The sequence below is a fragment of the Ictidomys tridecemlineatus genome, unplaced genomic scaffold (genome assembly GCF_052094955.1).
Source record: "Ictidomys tridecemlineatus isolate mIctTri1 unplaced genomic scaffold, mIctTri1.hap1 Scaffold_1740, whole genome shotgun sequence".
In the NCBI taxonomy this organism is placed as follows: Eukaryota; Metazoa; Chordata; class Mammalia; order Rodentia; family Sciuridae; genus Ictidomys; species Ictidomys tridecemlineatus.
The window spans coordinates 8417-13556 of NW_027521508.1; the positions used below are offsets into that span (position 1 = coordinate 8417).

Here is a 5140-nt window from a genome sequence, read left to right on the forward strand (position 1 = left end):
TTGTGGCCCAAACAGGCCATGATGTTCTCTAAGCCTCTTGAGCTCATTATGCACATCACTACATTTTGTGTTTTGGAACTTATAAAGACAGTGTGATGATTTAAAGTTCCATTGATTTTTCATTCCCATAATGAGAAACCAGTCTCTTTTAGTTCATCTTCAACAAAATACAGTTGTCAAACTGATAGAATTAGCCAGAAGCTACTTCATTTTCTAGACTGGAGCTAAGTGCTTAAGTATAGATATAGTATTTCTAACCACAATTGTTAAAATAAAATCTTTACCATATAAATTATATGGTTGTAAAAAAAAAGCTTGACTTAAAAAAAAGTTGTCCTCTATTAAGCATAGCTTTTGTTTTCCAAATGACAATTGACAGCTTCATTTTCTAATATTTTTCCATATCAGCCAAAGGTTTCCAACTATATTTACATATTCTTGTACTAAGATTTTTGTTTTTGCCAGTTTTTACCAGTGACCATCATCAGGATGCACTTAAAGTTCTTTCTGAATATTATTTTTAGTTGCATTTCATTATTTAGCTTTTTAAATATGTCCATAGTCTTTCAGGACATGAGTTTCAACAAGACAATTATACATTTCCAATAAAATTCAATGCTGAAAATTTGAACATTTTATGTAATGGTGAACAAAATTCAGAATGATGTTGAAGATTAAAAAAAATCAAAGTAACAGAGCAACAGAGCAGAAATATTTGCAGAGTGATGAACTATTACTGGTTTTAACACAAGTAACATGACTTCTTTAAACCTCACAAATCAAAGACCAGATTAATTGTATTTCTTTTATTGTAAAAAGGATGATTTAGAAAACTTCTAACTTCTAAAAATTTGGTACAATACAGTTTTTATTTTTTTAACAGATAAAGTTTGTTTATAGTCCAAGGAGTATTTATGTTATCACCAAGGCCACTATATACAAACACAAGAGGGGAGCTTTATTTCTTGGTCTATTCCTCCTTGGACAGAGTCTGTATGATGTCCACCTCCTTGGCCTGGAGCACTCCTCCTAGCACTTATGTGCTTCCTTGTTCTTATACCTGCAGGTCTCAGCCTGGTCAGCCAGAAGCTTCTTGTCAGCCTTATCTGCCTTCAGCTTGTGGATATCCTCCATGAGGATCCACTTGTTTTTGTACACATTGCCCTTTACCTTCAGGTAGAGGCTGTGATATATGTGGTCGTCAATGTTAGATTCACGGTATCTCTGAGCAGCCTACACAGAATCTGCATCCTCTGCATGAAGGTGACCTTCTCCTGCATTGGAGCATTAGCTGTACTCTTCTGCTTAACTATGCCCACATGTCTGTGCCTCTGGGGAGCCAAGGTATTTTTCTGACATGCAGCCCCATAATGGATAGTCACTGTTTTGTGGATGATCAGCCATTTTTGATCAGCTTCCAGATCTGATCCAGATCTGATAGTTGGCCTTGGACATTACATTGGTCTCACTGGGATCCAACCAGATCTTCTTTTAGCCACAGCAGAGGACACTAGAGGCAAGCCTCTTCTGAAGCCTCAGCTTCCTTCTGGCTGCAGCTGTAGCTGTGAAAGGAAAGAGCCCAATATAGTTTGAAGCTTTTTATAATATGTATAAGATTTAAACATTAAATACTTGTAACATATTACATGAATATAACATACCAATATATTCACACAATCATCTTCATTTGTTAACAGTTCACACACACACATATATATTTAATAAAGGTAACACAAAACTCACAGGCTATATCTGGCCTGCCACTTATTTTTGTTTGTTTGTTTGTTTGTTCCAATAGGGGATACTGGTGATTAAACTTTGGGGCACTGAGCCACATCCGCAGCCCTATTTTGTATTTTATTTAGAGACAGTGTCTCAGTGAGTTTCTTAGCACCTTGCTTTTGCTGAAGCTGGCTTTGAGAATCATGAGGTCTTCCAGCCTTAGCATCACAAGCCAATATAAACAATATTGTATGGTAACACAATCACACTAATTTATTTTATAAGTTGTCTGTAATCGCTTTCTTGCTAAAACACCAGAGTTGAGTAGTTGGGACAGAGAACTACCAGTCTGAAAATTCTAAAGGATTTACTATCCTGTTACCAAAAAAAAAAAAAAGTGTGCTGACCCATGGGCTTCATGAATGTGTCATATTGTAAGCTAAATATTTCACTTGCTATTCCAATAAGTGTCCTTTTTATGTTTGAAATTTTCCTCTTCTAGATTTTGACTAATGTGTTTAAAATAGAATACAATATGAAAAAAGCCTAAATGTCTATATTAGTATATGCATATTATATTCACTAGTACTGAATATTGCTTTGCATGATCATTTTATAGCTGATTATATATATATATATATATATATATATATATATATATATATATATATATATATATATGCTGAGGGCCATTACCAAGTAGGAATGACGCATCGAAATTTCCTTGCCAAGCATACCCCATGCTGCTTAGAGGACATTTGATGGAACATTGCATACATGCTTTAATAAGGTGACCTTGCTCAAGGACCAAGGCGGATCCGGGTTTAGAGCTGATCAGGTTTGAGGAAGTAACCGGTTCCTTGAGTTTAAGGCATTGCCAGTTTAAGATAATGGGTTTTAGGGAAGTTAGAGGTTGAAGATTATTGCTGGGATTAGGGTGTTCCTGCTGCTTGTTCCCGTTGAGTTCTCGAGAGATTAAAATGGGATTTGGAGATAGCCTCGTGGGGTAGGTTTGTGCGGGCAGACAGCAGAATGGGTTTGCCCCTGGACCTGTGTGGAGGCGGTGTGAGAGCGGGAATAAAGAATTGCTGTTTGAACCTACAAAGGTGTGTGGTGGCTTGTGATTCTGGTGCCAAGCCGAGACCTTGGCATATATATATAATTTTTTTTAAATGTGTAATTTTTGTAAACAATCTATTTTAAAGACTCATGTCTCATCTGAATTTGTGGTCACTTAGACTTTATTCAAGGCCAAGAGGCATACACTTTTCAACATTATGAATCACACCTCCCTTGGCTTTGAGCCAAAATGTATTTTATAGGAAGTTGTATTACAGTTCTCAACATCATTAAAAACTACAGGGATATAAATAGCTCTTTTCTCTGCCCCAAGGCCTTGGATCCCCCCCCCACATTGTGTGAAGTATAAAAAGAGTCACATTATTTATAGAAACCTAAAGAGAAAATAATGGTAGCTGACATTTGTTGAGCTTCCATGGTACTTCCATGTACATTTTCTCATTTCATCTACACAAGCACCTTAAGAAGGAGGGTGGTGTATTATTGCTGCTTTACACATATGAAAATGAAGGCTTAATTAATATACTGGCTCAAGATCACACAACCTATAACTGACAGAGCTGGAGCTCACACATAGAGTTGTTAGATTATCAAGGAAAGGCTCTTAACCACTATTAAATAATAGGGGTGCGTATTTATACACTTTGAAATACCTTCACACAAGGTGACATATGTTAATTATCTTGATTTAATTATTTGTAAAATCATTAACATCACTTTACACCCCATCATGCATATAATAATAAATTTAATTTAAGTATAACTTATTATAACAGTTTCTAAATAAAAAATACTTTCACCTGCCTTTAAACATGGTAAGATAACCAGGCTCAAGAATATAACAGAGTTTCCTGGTAAACTAATATCTTCATTTCCTTCACTGGCAGACCTCAGTGGGAATGTCATTTTTTTTTTTTTTTTTTTTGCTGCCATTCCTCTCTTGTTGCCTAGTCTCTCCTCCATTCCCCACACACCTGTATACCTTGGAGTGAGTTGAGATCATGCCTTTGTGGGGTCTCTGGCTTCTCACTCTATTTATAATCCTCAGCCTGTAGACATGTCTCAGTTTCTATCTATCTATCTATCTATCTATCTATCTATCTATCTATCTATCTATCTGTTTGTTTATTTATTTATTTATTTATTTTATTGGTCGTTCAAAACATTACAAAGATTGCAGAATCACTAGCTCTGAGACCCAGCAGCATTTTCATCCCCCGCCCCGGGCCAGGGTGGAGTGGAGTGGGTTAAGGCGGGGTGAAGAGGTTGGGGCAGGCGAAGGGACTGGAGCATCCTCATTGGCTGGCGGTTAGTGTCCGACCTGAGTCCGGAACCCGCGTCCCCATTCACTGTCTTCACCCCTCATCCCAATCCAATCTCCCATCCCCCACCCCCGCCACCCGGGCCCTACTTACCTCCTGTCTCCTCGCCTGTCCCCTTTCCTTCCCAGCACCGTCACCCTTGGGGCTGGCAGGGGCTGCTCTCTGATACGCGAGAGAAGTCCCCAGGTTGGAACTTAACTCCGCACTCGTGATAGGGAGCCAGGGGGAGGCAGAAAGAGATAGGGGGAAGGGCGGAGAGGCGAGGAGAGCATAGAGGAGGCAGGAGAGAAGTGAGGCGAGAGAAAGAGAGAGAGAGAGAGAGAGATCCCTGCGGATCCTGAGCCAGAGGGCGGGCAGAGGGAGGGGAAGGAGTCGCCAGAGCCATCGGGGAGCAGAGGCAGCGGCTCCGTGGAGGCGGCAGTGACAGCCCGGCGGCCGCTTAGCTGCCTGCTGGGAGCTCGGCGCTTCGCGGGTCCTTGCCCTGGGCAGCTGCTCCCTGGCCGAGCGGAGCCGGGGCACCCGGACACAGTCTTCTCTTCCTCTCCTAAACCTGACCTCCTCGCAGCTCGGGGGCGGCTCCGGGGCTGAGATAGGACAGGGCTCTGAGGTCCTGCCGGGCAGCTCGAGAGCAGGCGGAGACACGCTCCGGCGAGGGGGTGGGAGGACGGGCATCCTGGTAGCCCCTTCCCTCTTTCCGCCGGAGTTGAATCTGTGCTGGCCATGTCCAGGTGCTGGGCTTCCGGACCGATATCCACTCCCCATTCCCGCCCTAGGCCGCCTTTTCTTGCTGCCCAAAGTGGAGGCGGAAGCCCTGGGACTGGCTCGATCCCATGGGGAACAGGGGCAGATGAGGAAAACATGCAAGGCAGGGAGGCGCGGCATAGCTCCAGGGCTCCGGTGGCTTCTCCACCCTCAGGCTACGTTTGTGGGCTTCAGCTTCCCGCCCGGCCCTGGAGCAGCGGGGCTAGGGACCCTGTAGCCACAGGCTGCGGGGCGGCGCGCAGGCAGCAGGATCC

General features: G+C 42.5%; 1 pseudogene; it reads right to left on the reverse strand.

Annotated features, from left to right (window-relative positions):
• Nucleotides 1-958: 958 nt before the first annotated feature.
• Nucleotides 959-4886, reverse strand: LOC144372855 (large ribosomal subunit protein eL19 pseudogene; annotated as a pseudogene).
• Nucleotides 4887-5140: the final 254 nt, after the last annotated feature.